This window comes from Hyperolius riggenbachi, chromosome 8 (assembly GCF_040937935.1).
Source record: "Hyperolius riggenbachi isolate aHypRig1 chromosome 8, aHypRig1.pri, whole genome shotgun sequence".
NCBI lineage: Eukaryota > Metazoa > Chordata > Amphibia > Anura > Hyperoliidae > Hyperolius > Hyperolius riggenbachi.
This window is the reverse complement of record NC_090653.1, coordinates 60767336-60791995: the sequence shown is the minus strand read 5'-3', so window position 1 is coordinate 60791995 and position 24660 is coordinate 60767336. Positions and strand designations below refer to the sequence as shown.

At 46.4% G+C, this 24660-nt stretch overlaps 1 long non-coding RNA gene across 1 annotated transcript in view; it reads right to left on the bottom strand.

Moving 5' to 3' along the window:
- Positions 1 to 7708: 7708 nt before the first annotated feature.
- LOC137528836 (uncharacterized) overlaps positions 7709 to 24660 on the bottom strand; it is a 167128-nt gene continuing 150176 nt past the window's right edge. Inside the window, exon 4 of the long non-coding RNA XR_011023480.1 lies at positions 7709 to 8009. This is a non-coding gene — a long non-coding RNA (uncharacterized lncRNA). The remainder of the gene's footprint in view (positions 8010 to 24660) is intronic.

The window sequence follows — 24660 nt, the reverse complement described above, 5'->3', positions numbered from 1 at the left end:
CGAATACCCCATTGTGTCCTGAGGTAATTCATAGGACTGGTTATCTGGCAGTTGTGTGCGTGGTGTCGCTGCCGGTTGTGTCAGCTTTGTGCCCACTGGCTCCTTGTAACTGGCTGAGGACTCGGACCTCGTGCGTGATGTGCTGGTGCTGCTTAACCCACTGCTGGACGCTTGAGAGGTCATCCAAGTAATTATCTGGTCCTGTTCTTTTGGATTTGTGAGGGTTGTTGTCCTGGACAACATGGGCGGTATTGAGTGGGTTTTCTTGGGTGCTCCCCTGTGGCCTGTACGTGAACCGTCAGGGGAAACACCTCTTCCCTTGCCCCTTCCTCTTTCACCGGATTTCTTCCTCATTTCACTTATCCTTACAGTACACGCTGACTGGCAGCAGTACAGTGGCAGTACAGAAATGCTATACAGTACCACTATTTCCAGCAGCGACACAGAGCACAATGCTATACAGTGGCGGGTGAGCGGTGTACTACTGTTCCCAGGCCCAGCAGACACAGAGTGGAAGTAAACACAATGCTATATAGTCTGGCTGAGCGGTGTACACAGAGTGGCAGTACACACAATGCTATATAGTCTGGCTAAGCCGTGTACACAGAGTGTCATTAAACACAATGCTATATATAGCGTGGCTGAGCGAGGTGCACAGTGGCAGTACACACAATGCTTTATAGTCAGGCTGAGCCGTGTACACAGAGTGTCAGTAAACAATGGTATATAGTCTGGCTGAGCGGTGTACACAGAGTGGCAGTAAACACAATGCTATATATAGCGTGGCTGAGCGAGGTGCACAGTGGCAGTACACACAATGCTATAGAGCCAGGCTAAGCCGTGTACACAGAGTGTCAGAAAACACAATGCTATATATAGCGTGGCTGAGCGAGGTGCACAGTGGCAGTACACACAATGCTATATTAGTCAGGCTAAGCCGTGTACACAGAGTGTCAGAAAACACAATGCTATATATAGCGTGGCTGAGCGAGGTGCACAGTGGCAGTACACACAATGCTATATTAGTCAGGCTAAGCCGTGTACACAGAGTGTCAGAAAACACAATGCTATATATATATAGCGTGGCTGAGCGAGGTGCACAGTGGCAGTACACACAATGCTATATATAGCGTGGCTGAGCGAGGTGCACAGTGGCAGTACACACAATGCTATATATAGCGTGGCTGAGCGAGGTGCACAGTGGCAGTACACACAATGCTATATTAGTCATTCTAAGCCGTGTACACAGAGTGTCAGAAAACACAATGCTATATATATAGCGTGGCTGAGCGAGGTGCACAGTGGCAGTACACACAATGCTTTATAGTCAGGCTGAGCCGTGTACACAGAGTGTCAGTAAACAATGGTATATAGTCTGGCTGAGCGGTGTACACAGAGTGTCAGTAAACAACGGCATATAGTCTGGCTGAGCGGTGTACACAGAGTGGCAGTAAACACAATGCTATATATAGCGTGGCTGAGCGAGGTGCACAGTGGCAGTACACACAATGCTATATATAGCGTGGCTGAGCGAGGTGCACAGTGGCAGTACACACAATGCTATATATAGCGTGGCTGAGCGAGGTGCACAGTGGCAGTACACACAATGCTATATTAGTCAGGCTAGCCTAAGCCGTGTACACAGAGTGTCAGAAAACACAATGCTATATATATAGCGTGGCTGAGCGAGGTGCACAGTGGCAGTACACACAATGCTATATATAGCGTGGCTGAGCGAGGTGCACAGTGGCAGTACACACAATGCTATATATAGCGTGGCTGAGCGAGGTGCACAGTGGCAGTACACACAATGCTATATTAGTCAGGCTAGCCTAAGCCGTGTACACAGAGTGTCAGAAAACACAATGCTATATATATAGCGTGGCTGAGCGAGGTGCACAGTGGCAGTACACACAATGCTATATATAGCGTGGCTGAGCGAGGTGCACAGTGGCAGTACACACAATGCTATATATAGCGTGGCTGAGCGAGGTGCACAGTGGCAGTACACACAATGCTATATATAGCGTGGCTGAGCGAGGTGCACAGTGGCAGTACACACAATGCTATATATAGCGTGGCTGAGCGAGGTGCACAGTGGCAGTACACACAATGCTATATATAGCGTGGCTGAGCGAGGTGCACAGTGGCAGTACACACAATGCTATATTAGTCAGGCTAGCCTAAGCCGTGTACACAGAGTGTCAGAAAACACAATGCTATATATATAGCGTGGCTGAGCGAGGTACACAGTGGCAGTAAACAATGCTATATATAGTGTGGCTGAGCGAGCGGTGTACTACTGTTCCCAGCAGCGACACACAATGACTGGGGGGGACCCTGGCTAGCGTGGCTGGAGAGCGAACTACCCTGCCTGCCTACCCAAAGCTAAACCCACAGACAAATGGCGGAGATATGACGTGGTTCGGGTATTTATTTACCCGAACCACGTGACCGTTCGGCCAATCAGAGCGCGTTCGGGCCCGAACCACGTGACCCGTTCGGCCAATCACAGCGCTAGCCGAACGTTCGGGGAACGTTCGGCCATGCGCTCTTAGTTCGGCCATGTGGCCGAACGGTTTGGCCGAGCACCGTCAGGTGTTCGGCCGAACTCGAACATCACCCGAACAGGGTGATGTTCTGCAGAACCCGAACAGTGGCGAACACTGTTCGCCCAACACTACTCTGGGCCCTCATTCCGTTCACTTTTTCTCCTAAGTTTTCTCCTATGAGATAATGTTTCATTTTCTATTCAAAACAACTTTTCTGCACTCTGCAATTTAAAAAGTGCCAAAAAGTGCCTAAAAAAAGTACTGTCCACATTTTTCTTCTTGCTTGCTGGTGGCTTAAAAGACATTTGCTGATGCTTGCTGGTGGCTTAAAATACATTTTATTGATAAGGTGTGGCAATATCAACTTGGAGAAAACTTAGGAGCAAAAGTGAATCGGATGAGGGCCCAGCTGTGTTGCCATTCATCCAATAGATGTCACAAATAGCCTTTAGGAGTGGCAGTGGACCCTGCTATGGATGCCAGAGCAGTACAATTAATCTATACAATATGGATATGGATCAGAGCAGGATTTACCATAAGGCACTGTAGGAATGTGCCTACAGGCACCTGATAGTGGAAAGGTGACTCACTCTGCTCCTTGAATGCCTCCCTCCTTCCCTATGCAGAGTCCTCAGCGCAGTGTAAATGAGAAGTTACTTACCCCGCTTTTGGCATTCTACTGATTAGATCTCCATTCAGTCGGAGGCACCTCGACTACTCAATATTAAGGGTACCTCTGGCTATCGAATGCTAAGGGACACCTGTAGCTACCTATGACAGGCAAGGGAAGTAAGGGAAAAGTGACAGCTGGGACAGCCAGCAGACTTGCGGTGCAGTTTGGTGTGGGGTTTGTAGGATCATGGAGGGTGTAAGTCTAAGGTGCCAGGACATCTGTACCTATGGGCTCCTGTTATGTAACTTCGGGCCTGGATATGGTGCAACTCCAACTGGGACTGTTGCAGTGTGAACCAAGTCTAACTGTCACAAACAGAGGCCTGTTGGAGAACTCCCAAGCCCCCATAAGCAACTATGCTCTTTCAGCACATCGGAACAGAAAAATTACTCAAAAGAGCTATTACTTTACTTTCAAAGGAGTAAAATCTGATCCATATTAGACATACAAACTACTAACATGCAACCTCATTCTCCTCACAGCGTTCCTGACAGGCGGAGGACTAAATTAGTACCAGCTCCAGGCCTGCTGCTTCTGCAGCCTATAGTTGCTGACTGCTGCAAAGTCTATTTACAAGGCCGGAGTCTGGCGTCCCAGACAGGAAATTTTATTGGCTACGAGTTGTGCGCTGTCTTGGTGGGATTCTTTGTAAATGACACGTTTGCCGTTGCTTGTTCTCCCATCCTTCATGTCCTGTTTAAATTAGGCCCGAAATCTGGGTATGTTGTTTCTTTTGCAGTGTTTTTTTCTCACAGGATTCCGAACTGTCGACATGTGGGAGAACATGACTCCGATTCTGCTGACAAGACAAGCAGCTGCGTCTGCCCGATCCAACTTCAAACACAACTTGTGTCATTGGCAAGGCTCGGAGCACTGCGCCTGAAGATCTGCAGCAATTATAGCGCTGGGCAGAAACATGACAGAAAGTTCTAAGTGCTTTATTTTCTTTTATAGAGTAACTGTAAGTACTTTAACTGGCAATTTTTTTGTGTTGCCAACCTTGAGACTTTGCAGAGCACGATGCCAACTGGCAGCATGATGACAGGAATGTCGTGCTGTTCCTCTAATGCGGGATTCTAGGGTCTGCTGAACCTGGGCTTCGGCCATACATTCTCCCCCGGTAAATCTGGCTCAAACAGCTTAGCACTATGTAGTCTCTGCACGCGCTCCCTGCAACTGAATTGTCAACTATTGCCAACAATTCCACAACACATCCGTCACTCTCCAACCTTTGAGATCTTTAAAAAGGAAGCTAAAGTGAAAAAAAAACCCATATGATATAATGAATTGTATGTGTAGAACAGCTAAGAAATAAAACATTAGCAGCAAAGGTATGAGTCTCATATTGCTTCCAGTACAGGAAAAGTTAAGAAATGTCACTTGTTTTCTATGCAAAGGAGCTTCTCTGAGCTCTCCGACTAATTTAGTCACAGAGCAGTGCTATTTTCTGAAGCACTTATACATCAAAGAAACAGTGAAAGGCAACTGCAGATAAGATTTTACTGCAGAGAAGTTCAAAGGGTCATTACCTCTGCTGTTTCATAGTTTAAAATTCTGAGTGTAATGTGTAAACTGCAAATATTAGAGAATGATGCAATGTTATAACAAAAAAGCTATATAACTGAAAATAAAAAACATTAGACTAATTTCTTTGTTACTAATGTACTATTAATTTTCCGTACTACACATACAATGTATTGTATCATAAGCTGTTTTTCGCTTCAGTGTCACTTTAAACACTCCCTCAAAACTCTCCTTTTCCGACAAGCATATGCTCTACCTTAGGCCATTCTCCCTTTGTCCTAAAGCCAAGTTGCAGTCCTGGTAGATATCCTAAAAACACACTGCCTCTAGGTGTGTTTATTGTATGCTACCCCACCTCTTGTTTCCACCTATTCCTTTAGATTGTAAGCTCACAAGGGCAGGGCTCTTGTCCCCTTTTGTGTCTTGGAATTTGTTGTACATTTTATTCATCGTGCTACTTGTTGTCACTGTAATTACCAGTTCTGTATTTTGTATCGATTCTGTATTTTGTTACCAATTTTGTATATTGGTCTATACCATTGTCTGTATTATTATGTACCCTTTGTTTGTTGTTCTTACTTTGTACAGCGACACGGAATATGTTGGCGCTTTATAAATCAATAATAATAATAATTCATGTTTCCCACCCTCTAAAAAATGAGCCATCATAGGCCCCCCAGTGTAAAACACTACATATTATGCTACACAGTGCTGTAGTGAATAGCACTCTCGCCTTGCAGTTATGGGATCCTGGTTCAAATCCCAGCTGGGCACTATCTGCACGGAGTTTGTATATTCTCCCAGGGGCATAACTAGAAATCACTGCCCCCCCCCCTGCGAAAGTTTGGATGGGGCCCCCACTGAACAGTGGCTGAGCAGATGCAGTCATCAGAACAATTGTGCAGAGAGCAGAAAGTTTTATCTCTCCTTGCCCTTAGTTGTCAGTCTCTCAGGACAGGGCCCCCTGGGGCTTTTGGGCTCCCCTGCAGCTGCATCCCTTGCAGGGTCTATTGTTTATGCCCCTGTGTTCTCCCTGTGTCTGCATGGGTTTCCTCTGGGCTCTCCGGTTTCCTCCAACATCCCAAATACATACAGATAAGCTAATTGGCTTCCCCTAAAGTGTACGGTACATACACTACACAGAGAACATGTCCAACGGCAAACCCCAAAAAATAAACCCCTAAGAATTTGCGCGTAAAAACGCTAGCGCAGCCGTGATATGAGTTATCATGGTTTAGTGAATCAAGCCCAAAAGTTTTGAGCTCCAGAAGTTTTAAACCCAATAGACCCTGTAAGGGATGCATCCGCAAGGGGGCCCAGAAGCCACAGGGGACCCAGTGGGGGGAGAAGTTTCTGTTCCCTGTCCTGAGAGACTGACAACTAACTACGCAAAAATCTTTTTGCTCTCTGTACAATTGTTCTAATGACTGCATCTGCTCAGCCACTGATAAGGAATCATACAACGTTTTGTAGACAAAGATTTGTAGGCAGTCCCTATTCAGTGTGCAGCAAGGTCTTATGTACAGCGACCTGCCTCCAGCCTCTCCACCCTCTCCCCCCTCTCCCCAAGTGCTGTGTACTGTAATGATGCAGGAGAAGTCTGCAGAGCTAGTTCTGCTCCATCAGAGATAGACAGAGTAAGTGTAATAAGCTGAGGCTGGAAGCATACTCATCTGTCGGTTTTCTTTATGTGTTTTCTGCACACCATGCATGTCTGTATGTGTGAAAACATGCACGTTTATCACAGAAGCTAATAATGTAATTGAAAGAGAAAATGTGTGCAGTGCTTCACTGCTGTCTGTTTTTATCTGCATGCAGAAAACACATTCAAGTGTGTACTAGGCAATTGAATAACATGATCAAAGAAATGCAAATTCTTACAAGTTTATGTAAATTTATATGCACTTAAAGGGATACTGTAGGGAGGTCGGGGGAAAATTAGTTGAAGTTACCCGGGGCTTCTAATGGTCCCCCACAGACATGCTGTGCCTGTGCAGCCACTTACCGATGCTCCGGCCCCGCCTCCGGTTCACTTCTGGAATTTCAGACTTTAAAGTCTGAAAACCACTGCGCCTGCGTTGCCATGTCCTCGTTTCCCCTGATGTCACCAGGAGCGCACGGCGCAGGCACAGACCATACTGGGCCTGCGCAGTACGCTCCTGGTGCCATCAGCGGTAGCGAGGACACGGCAATGCTGGCGCAGTGGTTTTCAGACTTTAAAGTCTGAAATTCCAGAAGTGAACCAGAGGCGGGGCCAGAGCATTGGGGAGTAGCTGCGCGGGCACAGCATGTCTGTGGGGGACCATTAGAAGCCCCGGGTAACTTCAACTCATTTTCCCCTGACCCCCCTACAGTATCCCTTTAAAGGGAACCAGAAACAAAGCACCCTCATGTATTTTAGCATATATATCAGTGGGAACATTAGAGAAAACACCTACCCTGCTCTCCGTTTCATCCTCACTGCTAAAAGTGTCTGTTACCAGCTGTGATAAGAATCCTGGACTGAGCATTCAGTCTGACTTTGCAGGGAATAATTATAGCTGAGTCATTATAGCAGAGCCACAAGGGGGCAGGCTTGGGCTTGAAATTACACCAGAGAAGACAGACTCAGCTATAATCTTTCCGTAGCAAAGCTAGACTGAGTGCTCAGTCGGGGATTCTTATCAGAGGTGATAACAGTCAGATCAAACAGAGAACAATGAAACAAAGAGCAGATTAGGTGTTTACTGTCATGTTTCCACTGATTTATAAGGTAAAATACAAGAGGGTGCTTCATCTCTGGTTCTCTTTAAGTGCAGACAGCCCGAAACGTTGTGCTTGTTTGTTGCTGTATAACCGCTATTTATTGCAAATAAATTCCACAAATGGTTCTGAAGAGTCGAGTCTGGATTGGATTGCATGTGTATGGACTTTAGTTGTTTGGAGGCTTGATGTACCTCCCACCTTAATCTGTGACTCCTCGTGATACAGTGTCATTAGTTGAGGCCCGTGGACTTTTCACTGTTTGTATGTTAGACTCCTTTATTAAGCATATCCTGGAGTTCCCCTTTAACATCTACCTTGAATTTGGATTGAGGTTGATGATTAGCCAAGAGAAACGTCAATAAGTGAGGTGAGTATCTGCAGGCGGCGCGGTGGTGATGATAGCGATTCAGACAATGGGCAGTTTACGCTGTGATCCTGAGTGAGACAGCCGGCAGCCAACAGGAAAGACGCAGAAGACAGGACGACACCGCGGATGAATGCCGACTTCACCCACTCTAATGAAAGGGGAGGAAGAGACACACTTGTTAGGCTTGGGTTACACTCCGCATACTTTGGGCAACACAAATCCCTTTGTTATAGCAGCTCTAGTGTGTCTGCTCCAGCACTGACATCCCAAAGCCATGCTGACCAGGTCTGCAAGCCACTCCGGAAATTTACTGAGGACTGTCACTTTTATTTAAAGGGTACCTGAAGCCAGACAAAAAAAAAGTTAGATACTCACCTCAATAGAGGAAAGACTCTGGATAGTTCTGAGGCTTACCCAATCTTCCTACGCTCCTCCATTCCTGCTTTGGGAGCCTTTTTACAATATCCGGCATTAATGTTGAATATTGATCATGTCTAGTGATGATCGTAATGTGGTAATTATGAATAGGCAAAATTTGTGTTCGCAATTATGGCCATACGTAAATACGATTTGGACATTCAACTAATTTTGTGTAAACCATTCATAATTTTGTGTACTTTTGCATAATTTTCACGTAATTTCGCATAATTTTCACGTAATTTCGTGCCGACTTTAGGGGTTAATAGCAAAGCCCCTTCAATCATACATGCTATCGTCACCAAAAGTGCAACCTATATTAATATAATTAATGTTGATTTTTTTTCAAAAAGAACTTGCCTTGTTTGAGAAAAATGATTTTAAAAATACAAAAGGAAAAAAATTTTAAATTCAGAAAAATGCATTTTTAACCACTTTGTCCTCCTTGACGTATAAAAACGTCAAGGAGGACAGGCGCGCTCCCGCAGCTGATTGCGCGCGTACACGCGCACTCCCAGCCACGGATTCGTTAGCCCAGGAATCAATGAATCGGGCTATGGTGCCCGATCACTGATCACTGAAGCGACAGCTTCTCTCGGAAACTTTGCTTTTTCTGACTCTATCTCCCTCTAAGCGTACATTGTACGCTTAGAGTGACGTCATGTAAACAAACTCAAGGTTGCCATCTTGTGGCCAAAGAGTAAAACTACATCTAAAAGTTAAAAAAAATTACACTACATAAATATTTCCCTAAATAAAACACGATTTACTTCCCACCCTCCTAAAAATACCCACATAAAATGTTTAATAAAAAAAAAAAAAAATTACAATAAAAAAAACAACAACACATAAATATTTACCTAAGGGCTATTTAAATATCTATGTAAAGATGAAATATTTCTATATTTTATTTTTTCTATAAGCTTGTAAATAGTGATGCATGCAAAACGGAAAAATGCTCTTTTATTTCCAAATAAAATATTGTCGCCATACATTGTGATAGGGACATAATTTAAACCGTGAAATAACCGTGACAAATGGGCAATTACAATACGTTGGTTTTAATTATGGAGGCATGTATTATTTTAAAACTGTAATGGCCGAAAACTGAGAAATAATACATTTTTTCCGTTTTTTTCTTATTCTTACTGTTAAAATGCATTTACAGTAAGGTAGCTCTTAGCAAAGTACCCCCCAAAGAAAGCCTAATTGGTGGCAGAAAAAAACAAGATATAGATCAGTTCATTGTGATAAGTAGTGATAAAGTTATAGGTGAATGAATGGGAGGTGAACATTGCTCGGATACATAAAGTGAAAACGACTGAGAGCTTAAGTGGTTAAGAGCGAGTGTGGCATACTAAGTGCACCATGTCAGGTAATGTTAGGTATAGGTGGGTAGCTAGTATAGTTGCCCCAGTATAGGTAGTATAGTTGCCCCAGTATAGCTAATATAGTTGCCCCCAGTGTAGCTAGTATAGTTACCCCAGTATAGATCAGAAAACACAGTGGGCGCCATTGGAGGCGGAGACCTGTGGCCTGTAGCCACGGTGATGCTGCGCTCCAGGGCTTGGAACGCAGCAGTCTGGCGAGTAATTTTCCGCCTGCCTTCTTGCCATCTTTATATGGAGGGGGAGAGAAGCAGAAGGTGGGGACCCAGGTGAGGGGGGGGGGGGGTTCTGGCCCCCCTCCCAGCCGCTGTACCCGCTGCCCCCCCCCCTTCTAGCGCTGCTTCCTCTCCTGCTCTGTCGCTGTGGGGGTCAGGGGCCGGGCTTTCGGAGGGGCTCACAATAAGTCAGCTGGGGCTTGAGCCTGGGCAAGCCTCAGTGTGGAACTGCCACTGCATAGCATGTATAAGGGCTATGCTATTAACCATTAAATTCAGCACGAAATCACAAAAAAATTATGCTAAATTATGATTTGTGATTACGTTTACAAATGAAATTCATTACGATTTTGCCCGAAATTTTGAACTACAATTTCACATGGTAATTGTGAATTACGATGTGAAATTACGATTATGCGCAATTAGTGTTCATCACTAATCGCGACTGTGCTCCCCTCCCTCTCTGGAAGCGTCAGACTGTTACTGCTTGGATGAATAGATGCTCCACTCATTTTGCCTGAGGAAGCCGGTATGCCCGCGAAACATGTCACAATGGAGTTATTGTCATTTTTTTCTTATTGAATAAAGATTCAGTATAGACACTGAGCGTCCGACTACCTGGGGGAAAGTCCACCACTACCTCCCTTTTAAAAGTTTTTTTTTATGCATTTTACTCTGATTTGGATGCTCTGTTTCTGTTTGGCTATATGTATACTTTCAAGCACACCTGAATTGGAACAAAGTATTCAATTAATAATATATACAATGATATAATACCGGGAAAGGCAATAGTCTATACAGTGAGTATTCATATATAATATTTACTATGCAAGTCACTGAGGTAGTTCTATAAATACCCTCACAGGAAACCCCACTAAAATAGAAGGTGAAAGGGTATGACTCGCGGGAGCTGACAATCCAAACAACGTCAGATAATAACGCAGACTGTCACTGGAGCCGGACGGAGTATCTGCGGAGTTCCTTGTTGTCCATGATGACCTCCAGTGACAGTGACAGCATATAAAGATTTCCTCTACAGAGTATGTCTCTATTATTGAAAACTACAGACATTTTTACTTGCTAAAAATAACATAATCACAAACCTGTCATCACTGTCGGATGTACTAATGTATTGTCTTTATCATAGCTCCCAACTGTCCCTCTTTGGTTACCCTGTCCCTCTGTCCCTCTTTCTTCCTTATTGTCCCACTTTCAGGACTGATGTACAGATCTATGCAAATATATGTATTTATTTATTTTTTTTACTGAAAAATGTATTTAACTGACTCTAAACTTTATATATATTTATATTGTTTTATATATATATTTATATATATATTTTTTGTTTTCAAATGTTAAAATTAAAACTACTAAAAGAAAAACTACTGATGATACTCTCTATTAATTTTAACATTTGAAAACAAACCACTGTCATCAAAAGGGGAGACAGGGGTACAAGAAATGACACAGAGGGGGTTTGAATGATAAAACTACATCTTTTGGTTCTTAATTCTTTGTGATATTCATGACGAGAAAGGTGGAGGCATCTGCCTCTATGGGCTTGATTTACTAAGCGTGCTAACCAGGGTGCTAAATAGGTTAGCACCGGTTTTCTCAATCAGATCACGCGCTAAGTACCGCGCGCAAAGTCCTATGCGCGCGCTAAGTCCCATAGGCTTTAGTGGGCACTTCGTGCGGAGCGCCCTGCGCTCTGTGCAGTGCGCGAGCAACACTTTGCGCGCGGTACTTTGCGCACGATCACTACTTCTCACATTTCAACTGAGTTTAGACGTGCTAAGGGCCAGTGCTAAAGTTAGCACCGTTTTGTAAATCGAGCCCTATATCAACACAGCTTGGTAAACCAGTTCCACCACCCTGCTCAAATGCTGCGCACCAGACATCGAGCTCCTTCTCGTCAACTGCAGACCGGTGTACTCCCCAAAAGAATTCTCCTCCTTTGTCCTGGTCGGGGTCTATATCCCACCCGACGCCAACATCTCCAGTGCCCTTGGCACACTATGCGACTACATCACTCAGAGGGAGACAACCCTCCCTGACTCCCTCTTTATCATCCTGGGGGACTTCAACAAGGCCAACCTCCGACAGGAGCTCCCCCGCTATAGGCAGCATATAACGTGTCCCACCAGGCAGGAGAACACCCTTGACCACTGCTACACCGTGCTCAAGGACGCTTACAGGGCCACCCAATGGGCTACCCTCGGCAACTCTGATCACTGCCTTGTCCGCCTGATCCCCACCTACAAGAGGCAGCTAGGGTCCACTAAACCCACCCTGAGAACTGTCAGGAAATGGTCAGAGGGGGAGAAGCAACAACTTCAAGCCTGCTTCGAATGCACCGATTGGTCAGCCCTGGAATCACCTTGTTTGGAGGAATGGGCCACGAACATCACCTCCTACATCAGCTTCTGCGAGGAGTCATGCATCCCGACAAAGAGCTTCAAAGTCTTACCAAACAGCAAGCCCTGGTTCAACAGCAAACTGCACCAGCTACGGAAAGCCAAGGCGACTGCTCACAAATCAGGCACCTCAGAGGAGTTTCGAGAGGCAAGGAACACCCTAAACCGTGAACTCAAGGGAGCGAAGCGGAACTATTCGGACAAGCTGCGACTCAACCTCCAGTCTAACAACCTGAGGGAAGTCTGGAAAGGCCTAAGGGCAGCCACAAACCTAAAACCTCCCCCCCAGCACACAGCACCTAGCATAGACCTTGCCGAGAAACTCAACGAGTTCTATTGCCGGTTCGAGAGGGATTCCCCCACACTTAGGGCACAAGCAACCACACCAGAGATGACACCTGGATCAGTTCTTGTGGTCCAGGAAGCTGATGTCCTGAAACACCTCCGGAGACTCAACCCAAGGAAGGCCTCGGGCCCGGATGGCGTGTCATCTAACTGCCTGAGAACCAGCGCAACCCAACTTGCTCCTGTCCTCACCTCGCTCTTTAACAAATCACTGGCGGAGGGAAAAGTACCAGCCTGCCTCAAAAAATCCACAATCATTCCGGTTCCCAAGAAGCCAGGGATCGGCGACCTTAACAACTATAGGCCCGTAGCACTCACCCCCACCATCATGAAGGTCCTGGAAAGGCTGGTCCTCCACCACCTGAAGCACTCCACTGATGCCCTCCTGGACCCACTCCAATTTGCCTACAGGCCAAACAGATCTATCGAGGACGCCATCAACATCATTCTGGCGCACATCACTGATCACCTCGACAACCCAAACACCTATGCCAGGATCCTTTTCCTTGACTTCAGTTCGGCCTTTAATACAATATGCCCAGACATCCTATACGACAATCTTGCCCACCTCGGCCTCGACCCCTTGCTGTGCTCTTGGATCAAGGACTTCCTCACAGACAGGACACAACGAGTGAAGCTCGGCAACTGCTCCTCACAGGATAGAATCACAAACACGGGTGCCCCGCAAGGGTGCGTACTGTCCCCCATCCTGTTTTCCCTCTACACCAAAAGGTGTACCTCTTCCGCGGACTCTGTCAAGGTCATAAAATTCGCAGATGACACACGCGTACCAGGACGAGATCGAACGCATCTGCAGGTGGTGCAAAGACAATCATCTTGTACTCAACGCAACAAAAACAGTAGAACTAATAGTGGACTTCAGAAGACGCCCCCATTCACTCAAACCTGTCTCCATCGAGGGCATCGACGTCTCCAGGGAGCCGAGTGTTCGTTACCTGGGTGCCACCATCACAGACGACTTAAGGTGGGCGGAAAACACCTCCAAGGCCCAGAAGAAGGCCCAGCAGAGACTGTTCTTCCTGAGGCAGCTGAGGAAATTTGGGATGCCGCGGGAACTAATGATCACCTTCTACACCGCAACCGTGGAGTCTATTCTCTGCTCCTTCATTGTCGTTTGATACGCAGGCGCCACGGCGAGCGACAGACTTAAGCTCCAGAGAGTAATCAATGCTGCCGAGAGGATCATTGGGTCTCCTCTACCACCCCTAGATCTCCTACACACCTCCAGGCTGTGGTCTAGAGCAAACAAAATACTGGACGACCCCACCCACCCTGGCAGTCGATACTTTGACCGCCTGCCCTTGGGACGCTGATACAGATCGATCCTCACCAAGACCACCAGGCACTTGAAAGCTGTCCTAGTGCTGAACTCGAACTACCACCCTAGCAAAGCCCCCCTAGCCCCTCCCTAGCCTGCACTGACGGTGCACTGTTGCTCAATAATGGAATCCCCTTGTTTTGTTTTGCACTCCACATTGTATGCTGTAATCCCCTTAGTTATGTTTATGCCTGCCATGCTGTAATCATGTTGTTATTTATGTTTGTTTATATCTCGCTCTGGAATGCCCCTTATCTGTACAACACCTTTTTCTGCCGTGTGAACCACAAAAAATTCCGGGTGCGACATTGTTGCACTTGGCGAAATAAATTATTCTGATTCTGATTCTGACGAGTGGTGTGTAGTAGGGGGAGGATCAGGGGTGTGGCAGGGGCGTGTCTTAGGGTGTGCTGCCTTCTCATCTCAAAAAGTTGGGAGGTATGTCTTTATGTCTGTATTCATTTCAGTTGAGGTAAGATGGTTGAGGAAGATAGTTGTTATGATCATGTCTGCAGCGTTTACTGCTGGCTGCAGTGGTATTGTAACCCAAGCAGTTCTGATGTCATTACATGCATTTTCTTGCATAGTTTGGTTTCCCCTTAAACTAGTTGCTGATTCCATCTGCAGTCACTCTGAAATTAATGACAGTTTAACATGCTCTTGTGTAAACAAACATTGTCTGCTGCAGTGGAGGGGCAGTCCCTTTCCTGCAGGCTGCATATCATGGTCTGCCTTTTCCTGCTATCAGCCTGTGATTAATTACCATTCACTTGTGTGGGAATCTGCAGGTCTGCTCCCATTGGATGACCTCAGTATAAAGAACTGCTTCCTGCAATGTCTCATGGGCTACCATAGTCTCAGATTCAGTCTGTTACTCTGCCCGTGCCCCACCTCGTTCCTAGTCCGTGTGGACTGCGCTGACTCCTGCGAAGGGGTCAGCGAGTCCTCCTAGTTCTGCTCTTGTTCTAGTAGTTGTTACTTTGCTTGTCTTGTGTCATATATTGGTTCATCGCCAATATATACGCATACTTGCACGTTTATTATTTTCCTTGTATTCGTGTTACGTTGATACATCAGTGTCGCTGATATATACGTACACGAACTGTTTATAACCTGTGTTCCGTTAGTCAGCGTTCCAGCACGTTTTGGTAGTTTGCGCGTACCGTGAGCACCCGTGCTGAGCTAGTTATCCTGTTCCTGGTCCTGTTTGTGGATTGCGTTCATCTCTGCGTAGAGATAACGAATCCTTCTGAATCCTGTTCTGTTACCGTTTGTGGATTGCGTTCATCTCTGCGAAGAGATAGCGAATCCTTCTGAGTCCTGTTCCCTGCATTACTCCAGTCCTAGTCAGCGTTCCTGCTTATGTCATATATCGGTTCATTGCCGATATATACATATGTTAGTCAGACGTTACAAATAGTTTCATTGATAGCTGTAATTGTAATACGCTAGGAAACATACTTATTGTGTATTTATCTGTGTTACGTTCATCTATCTTGATCCTGCTATTTCCTGTCTTTCCTGTCCTGTCTTTGTGAGGCACGCCATCGCCGCAACGCATTGGCTGCCTCATTCCAGTCTGTCTGGTTTTGGACGCTTGCTGTCGCTAAGTAGTCGCTAGCTAGCAAGCGTTCATTCTGTCTACCTGTCCTGATCTCCTCAGTCCTGGTTTATGCGCTCAGCGCTACTTTGCGCTGAGACGTTATTACGAAAGTGTTGTTTGTGGCTGTTCGGATCTGCACCGGCTCTGTGCACCACAATCTCCTATTGGAGTCAGTCCTCTCCTCCACTAAACTGGGGATATCCTGATCCCTTGTGCTGGTGTGTGTACCTCCTTCACGTCAGCTTATGTGTTGTATGCTGACTGTGGAGATTACACCTCCAAGCTTAACATTATGGTAGCCCCATTACCAATCCCCATTGTGGGGGGGTTCCCAGCAAAAATGACACTGTTTGTTATGGTTCCTGTTCCTTTAAGAAATTTGAAAAACTCAATTCTGAAACAGAAAATGAGTTTTTTTCTGAATGTACCAGGTTCCTGGCCAATCCCGAGCTCCAGGCTACTCCTGTTTCAACGTGGGCCCCCCAGCTAGTTTATGTTTTATTTAAGGGAAGATTGTTTCAGTGGGCCTACGATGTCTTGGATCATACCAATTTAAAAGAGAGACCACTGGAATTTCTAGCGTTTGTGATCCATAACTGGCTGCGCAAAACCGATTTGCCTAGCCCTTTTGATAAGCTCCTGGCAGCTTGTCAATCAGCTGCTCCTTCTACTGCCTACAAAAATAATCAGCAAGCAGATAATTGTTCTGATAACTTTTCTTCTGCTAAGGCAGTAGGGTCTAAAGCCAAACGTAAACGCTCCAAAAGAAAAGCGTTACAATCAGCAGAGTCGTTGCCCTTGGCGACTGCGCATCAGATCTGTAATGAGACTCCGCCAGTAGCAGATAATGAAATTCAGTCACCATTCAGGGGAGTCAAATGGACCTATGAAACTACTAATGAACTTTGCTAGCCAGGGAAAATAAAAGTTCTTGTTTAAATGAATTATCTGAATATGATTATGAAGATATATTACAGAGTATTGAACAGATCAATTTATTCGTGCAGCAAAGGAAATTTGCATACACTACAGTTCAACACTTGCTACAGGTACTGGAGATCCTTAGGAATAAGAAATCGGCCAATCACCTGCTAAATAACCCAATGTATGTTTCTGCCACTAATACATTTGCAAACTATGATCAGCCGGAATGCTCAGCTGTTAAATATGCATGGGATCCTCCATTTAAGAAAGGAGAGATGGAAGCCCTGGTCTATGAATGGAAGAAAGATGCAAGTTCATTTTGTCAGTTTTACAGTGCAAAAAGTGAATTAGTATTGAATGCATGCATTAAGTCTGCCTATAACCTAATAAAAACTGGTGTGTGTGGGTATGACTTTGTGGCTCCATTGATCGATGTGTGGAGAATGATTTTGGACGATTTTTATGCGATTCAATCAGTTGATACCAGGGAAGACACACTGTCAAGTGGAGATTGTTCCACTTCCTCAGTTCCTGAGGACTCGCCTGCTTCAGCACCTTTGGCTGATTCAGCGAGTGATTCAGAGCTCCTTTTGTGTGAAATTGAAGTTCCTGTAATTCCACCCTGTACCATGGATAACTCAGTGTTACTTCCCAGTAAGACAGAAATTACTAATACTTCCTTAATCTTGCCCTGCACAAATTTCTCAGCAGAGGACCCAGAGGTCCTGCTGACTTCTGAGTCCAGCCTAGCCAGTACTCATGAGTCTTTGTTCAGTGAAACAGACACCAGAAAAATCTTGCCTGTCTCTGCAAACACTTCTGCAGAAATTACCTGTGTTAATAAAGTTCAACTCCTGTCTGATCCAGCAGATGCCAATAGATGCACTACATCAGTTTCTGAGTCCCAGCAATCCTCAGAACCCCAGCATCTGAATTTTCCAATTTCACAATTGAATGGTGATTTAGATGCGCAAACATTGTGTTTTGATCTTCCTGTTTCTACACCTCACTCTAGTTTCATGAATAACTCAGAGCGTCTGCTATGTGAGTCCGAAATCGCAGAATTATTACCGTGTTCAGAAAATGTTCCAGTGAACTTGCCCTGTACCATGAATTGTGCAGTAGATCTCTCCAATGAAACTCAGGTCACAGAATCATTATGCTGTCCAGCAGGTGCTTCCATGGTTTTGCCCTGCAGTGTGGACTGTTCGGTGATCCTGTCCAGTGAAGCTGTGGTCACAGAGTCTTATGCTTCACCCAATACTTTGGATACTTCAAACCCTCTAGCAGAGCAGTCTGAGGCACTGCTTACCTCAGTTGGTGTTGCAGTAATATTCACTTGTCTAGCAGCTGTTTTGGAATTACAGTCTGCTCTAATAAAACTTGATGAATTTCTGCCCAGCGAAGCAGAAGCCATTGAAATATTGTCCTCGTCAGCAAGTGTGTTAGATACCTTGCCCTGTACACAGTCTGATTTAACCAATGTTGTTGAGTCCCTCTCCAGTGTTGTAACAGCCGAGGAACTCCAGCCCTGTCCTCTGAATGTTTCAAAAGTCTTGCCCTGTAACATGGATAATTCTGACTCGCTGGAAAAAATAATAGAAATCTCAGAATTTCAGTCCGGGTTAATGAGTGTTTCTGAAACCCAGCCCTGTATCCTGGAAAATTCTGGTTCTCTGGCCGGTGTGGCAGAAGTTCCTGAGTCCCCTTTCTGTCCAGTGAGTTACTCAGTTTTGCTTAGTTCAGTGGGGATTGCTGCAATACTGACTTGTTTTGCAGCCCTTCATGAGCTCCAGTCCAGTGTATTTGATGAGTCTCTGTCTAGTCCAGAAGAAGTTGTGGGAACCCTGTCTAGTTCGGTGCATACATCAGAAGATTTGTCCTGTCTTGTAAATGCCCCTGAACATGATTTGTTAATAACTTTGCTGGAATCAGAGACATCTAAGTCTGATCCTGCATTTTTTAGTGAGAATCCAGTAACTGTGAAGTCTAGTCATGATGATTTTTTTTTGCCCAGTCCTGGTTTCGGTCCTACCTTGACTGACTTTGAGGTTTGCAGTTCCTTGACATGCCCAGAAGTCTCTCTTGTGCCGGTGTGCCCAGATGTGCTTCGTATGCCAGAGTGCCCAAGTGTGTCTGTGTTGGCGTGCTCACACGCTTCCCTAGTGGAGACATGTTCTGATGTTGCCGGTTGGCCTGCATGCCCGGAGATGGTTCTGGTCCCTAAAAACCTTGATCTTGATGTTTGTCCTTGTGACCCTGACTCTAGAGTTGCCCTGGGTTCCATAGGGGTTCTTGATGGTTCTCCATGTGAGCCTAAGGGGCGTTCTGACCTGTGGGGATCTCTTTGGAGCTTCCAAGTGTTCTGGGAGATCTCTGAGGAAACTTGTCCTGGTACCTTGGACTGGTTCAGCGGTGGGTTTTGTGTTGGTAGGGACAGTTCCGGTGGGCATTGCAAAGGCTTTGGCGTTTTTGGACAGTCCCGGGAAGGCGGTGGGTATCGCTCAGAGAGTTTCTGGGGGCTTTTCTCTGGAAGTCGTGGTTCTGATGGGTATCACACTGAGGCTTGTAGTGCTGATGGGCATGGTTTTGTAGGTTCTGGTTCTGATGGGTCCAGTCTTGTGGGGACTGATTCTGGAATTTGGTCTTGCCGGGCTGTCCCGGTCATCATGAATTATCAGTCAGATTGTTTTGTTGGGAATTTCAGTTTCGAAAAGCGTCTGGTATCCGCTTTTAAGGGGGGGGGGGGTAATGTTATGATCATGTCTGCAGCGTTTACTGCTGGCTGCAGTGGTATTGTAACCCAAGCAGTTCTGATGTCATTACATGCATTTTCTTGCATAGTTTGGTTTGCACTTAAACTAGTTGCTGATTCCATCTGCAGTCACTCTGAAATTAATGACAGTTTAACATGCTCTTGTGTAAACAAACATTGTCTGCTGCAGTGGAGGGGCAGTCCCTTTCCTGCAGGCTGCATATCATGGTCTGCCTTTTCCTGCTATCAGCCTGTGATTAATTACCATTCACTTGTGTGGGAATCTGCAGGTCTGCTCCCATTGGATGACCTCAGTATAAAGAACTGCTTCCTGCAATGTCTCATGGGCTACCATAGTCTCAGATTCAGTCTGTTACTCTGCCTGTGCCCCACCTCGTTCCTAGTCCGTGTGGACTGCGCTGACTCCTGCGAAGGGGTCAGCGAGTCCTCCTAGTTCTGCTCTTGTTCTAGTAGTTGTTACTTTGCTTGTCTTGTGTCATATATTGGTTCATCGCCAATATATACGCATACTTGCACGTTTATTATTTTCCTTGTATTCGTGTTACGTTGATACATCAGTGTCGCTGATATATACGTACACGAACTGTTTATAACCTGTGTTCCGTTAGTCAGCGTTCCAGCACGTTTTGGTAGTTTGCGCGTACCGTGAGCACCCGTGCTGAGCTAGTTATCCTGTTCCTGGTCCTGTTTGTGGATTGCGTTCATCTCTGCGTAGAGATAACGAATCCTTCTGAATCCTGTTCTGTTACCGTTTGTGGATTGCGTTCATCTCTGCGAAGAGATAGCGAATCCTTCTGAGTCTTGTTCCCTGCATTACTCCAGTCCTAGTCAGCGTTCCTGCTTATGTCATATATCGGTTCATTGCCGATATATACATATGTTAGTCAGACGTTACAAATAGTTTCATTGATAGCTGTAATTGTAATACGCTAGGAAACATACTTATTGTGTATTTATCTGTGTTACGTTCATCTATCTTGATCCTGCTATTTCCTGTCTTTCCTGTCCTGTCTTTGTGAGGCACGCCATCGCCGCAACGCATTGGCTGCCTCATTCCAGTCTGTCTGGTTTTGGACGCTTGCTGTCGCTAAGTAGTCGCTAGCTAGCAAGCGTTCATTCTGTCTACCTGTCCTGATCTCCTCAGTTCTGGTTTATGCGCTCAGCGCTACTTTGCGCTGAGACGTTATTACGAAAGTGTTGTTTGTGGCTGTTCGGATCTGCACTGGCTCTGTGCGCCACAATCTCCTATTGGAGTCAGTCCTCTCCTCCACTAAACTGGGGATATCCTGATCCCTTGTGCTGGTGTGTGTACCTCCTTCACGTCAGCTTATGTGTTGTATGCTGACTGTGGAGATTACACCTCCAAGCTTAACAATAGTAATAGCAGTAAGTACAGGTAGCTATTTTTATACCGAAGCGCAGAGTGCCACTTCCCCCACAGAGATCCATTGCCCCCCTCCGCCCTAGTATTCAGTTAACTGCCATCACGTAATCAACTCCCTGTACATAACTAATGCAGAACTGCAGAAGAGCATTATATATTACCTGCTCCTAACAGCAGGACAGGTCATTTTCACTCCAGCCCATCGCTGCGCATGCGGCTTGCATTGCATGTCACATGACATGCATAGATTAGAGCTGCAAGGTGATTGGCTGCATGGTGCAGTGATGAGCTGGAGAAAAAATTGTCCCGACCCCCCCCCCCCAAGCGGAGAAAAACAAATGGGCATGGCCCCCCACCAAATGGGGCAGTGTGGCCATGACATGACATGGTGGGAGGAGCCAACTGCATAATGCTCTCATGTTGATATGGATCAAAAATCTCTGAAGAACGTTATGAGGAATTAAGGCAGTTCTGATGGCAAAAAGGTCATACTCACTACTAGTACCTAATAAAGTGACTAGCAAAATACAGGTACAATACAATAATACAATAACATTTGTAAAGCGGTAGATTTGAAGGAAGGAAAAAGGAGGCACCGCTTCTTTAAAATTCCTTTATTCCGGTGGGGGAAGTAGCAGGTACACAGCAGTGGGGGTAAAAAGAGCCTGACAGCTATTTCGCTGGTTTAAACCAGCTTCTTCAGAGGCAGAGTGTACAACATCATTTGTTGTACACTCTGCCTCTGAAGAAGCTGGTTTAAACCAGCGAAACAGCTGTCAGGCTCTTTTTACCCCCACTGCTGTGTACCTGCTACTTCCCCCACCGGAATAAAGGAATTTTAAAGAAGCAGTGCCTCCTTTTTCCTTCCTTCAAATCTACTGGATACAACAAACTTGTGGATGAGCACGCTCTTTTTCCTGGGTCCGGTGTGTCTGCCCTGCTGCGTTTGGTGCCAGGTACTGTTCTTTTTCTTTTCAAATTCATTGAACATTTGTAAAGCGCTTTTCTCCCATAGGACTCAAAGCACATAGTTGTGTCTCAGATCAATACAGGGTTGCAGGCTGGACTGTGTTACAGAGGAGATAGTCCGATGTTCATGAATGCTACACTGAAGAGGTAGGTTTTCAGTTTAGACTTAAAGAGACTCTGTAACATCAAAAACGTCCCCTGGGGGGTACTCACCTCGGGTGGGGGAAGCCTCAGGATCCTAATAAGGCTTCCCACGCCGTCCTCTGTCCCACGGAGGTCTCGCTGCAGCCCTCCGAACAGCCGGCGACAGGCCCGACTGTTCAATTCAATATTTACCTTTGCAGGCTCCAGCGGGGGCGCTGTGGCTGCTTTCGCTCCGAAGGAGGCGGAAATACCCAATCTCAGTCGGGTCCACTCTACTGCGCAGGCGCCGGAGACTTGCGCCTGCGCAGTAGAGCGGACCCGACGGCGATCGGGTATTTCCGCCTCCTTCGGAGCCAACAGCCGTCAGAGCGTCTGCGCAGGAGCCAGGAAGGTAAATATTACGTCACCGCTGTACGGAGGGCTACAGCGAGACCCCCGAGTGACGGCAGACGGCGTGGGAAGCCTCATTAGGATCCTGAGGCTTCCCCCATCCGAGGTGAGTACCCCCCAGGGGACGTTTTGTCATTACAGATTCTCTTTAAATGCTTCCAGGGATGGAGCTGTCCTGATTGGGTGTGGCAGGGAGTTCCAAAGTGTAGGGGCAGCATGACAAAAGGCTCTGTCTCCAAAGGTTTTGAGGTGGACTCTGGGGGTGACCAAGGTGTTACGTCCTTTTGGTCTAAGATTGTGGGGGGGTGTGATGCAGTTGCAACAAGTCCTTCAGGTATCCAGAGCCCAGATTGTGCAAGGATTTGAATGTCAGTAAGCCAATCTTAAACAGAATTCTCCATTTTATCGGTAGCCAGTGGAGTGAGCACAGGGTTGGTGTTATTTGGCAATGGCGGGGTTGGCTCGTTAACAGCCTTGCGGCGGCATTCTGTACTAATTGCAGGCGGCGTAAGTCTTTCTTATGCAGGCCTGTGTAGAGGACGTTGCAGTAGTCTAACCTTGATGTAACGAAGGCATGAACTAGGGTTGGAAGATCCTCTGAAGGAATTAGGTGTTTAATCCTTGCAATATTCCTTAGGTGAAAGAAGGAATGTTTCACAACAGCTGAGATTTGATTCCTGAAGCTTAATTTCCCATCAATCAGTACTCCCAGGCTGCGCACACACATAGTCCCCAACCGTCCCGTTTTCGTCGGGACTGGCACGATTTGGGGGGGCTCTCCCGCTATGACCCCCCAGTGTCCCAGCTGGCTGGGGGGTCAGACGCAGGGGCGGATTGTTTGCGCAGGAAGGGAGGCAGCCAGTGAAAGGGAGCTGGTGGCAAAGCGGCGGAGAAGGGGGGAAGTCTCCCCCCCTTCCCTCACCTTGGTGCTCCCTTTCCTGGCTCTCCCTTCCGGATTAATGTGTCCCCTCTGATGGCGCAGCGGCTGACAGCGGGCGGGGAGGACTTACCGCTGTTACGCAGCCGCTGGAGAGAGCTGTGATCTGTGCGCCGCAAGTCTGGTCTAATCAGACTAGCGGCGCACAGATCACAGCTCCCTCTGCCGGCTGGAAGGACATCGGTAAGTCCTCTCCGCCCGCTATCACTCTGCCGCTGAGCCATCGGAGGGGACACATTGATCCGGAAGGGAGAGCCAGGAAAGGGAGCACCAAGGTGAGTTAAGGGGGGGAGACTTCCCCCCTTCTCCGCCGCTTTGCCACCAGCTCCCTTTCACTGGCTGCCTCCCTTCCTGGGGGCACCTATACACCTGGCTATACTGGGGGCACCTATACACCTGGCTACATATACTGGGGAGACCTATACACCTAGCTATATATACTGGGGACACCTATACACCTGGCTGCATATACTGGGGAGACCTATACACCTAGCTACATATACTGGGGAGACCTATACATCTGGCTGCATATACTGGGGACACCTATACACCTGGCTGCATATACTGGGGACACCTATACACCTGGCTGCATATACTGGGGAGACCTATACACCTAGCTACATATACTGGGGAGACCTATACACCTAGCTATATATACTGGGGAGACCTATACATCTGGCTGCATATACTGGGGAGACCTATACACCTGGCTGCATATACTGGGGAGACCTATACACCTAGCTATATATACTGGGGAGACCTATACATCTGGCTGCATATACTGGGGAGACCTATACACCTGGCTACATCTACTGGGGACACCTATACACCTGGCTACATATACTGGGGAGACCTATACACCTAGCTATATATACTGGGGAGACCTATACATCTGGCTGCATATACTGGGGAGACCTATACACCTGGCTACATCTACTGGGGACACCTATACACCTGGCTACATATACTGGGGAGACCTATACACCTAGCTATATATACTGGGGAGACCTATACATCTGGCTGCATATACTGGGGAGACCTATACACCTGGCTACATATACTGGGGAGACCTACACACCTAGCTATATATACTGGGGAGACCTATACATCTGGCTGCATATACTGGGGAGACCTATACACCTGGCTACATCTACTGGGGACACCTATACACCTGGCTACATATACTGGGGAGACCTATACACCTAGCTATATATACTGGGGAGACCTATACATCTGGCTGCATATACTGGGGAGACCTAAACACCTGGCTACATCTACTGGGGACACCTATACACCTGGCTACATATACTGGGGAGACCTATACACCTAGCTATATATACTGGGGAGACCTATACATCTGGCTGCATATACTGGGGAGACCTATACACCTGGCTACATCTACTGGGGACACCTATACACCTGGCTACATCTACTGTGGAGATACTTTAAATTGATATATTACTAATTTTAAATTGTTAATATGAAGGAAAATGAACCAGGATAGAAAGGACCAGTGTGGTTTAAATTATAAAACCACATATTTTTCTTAGG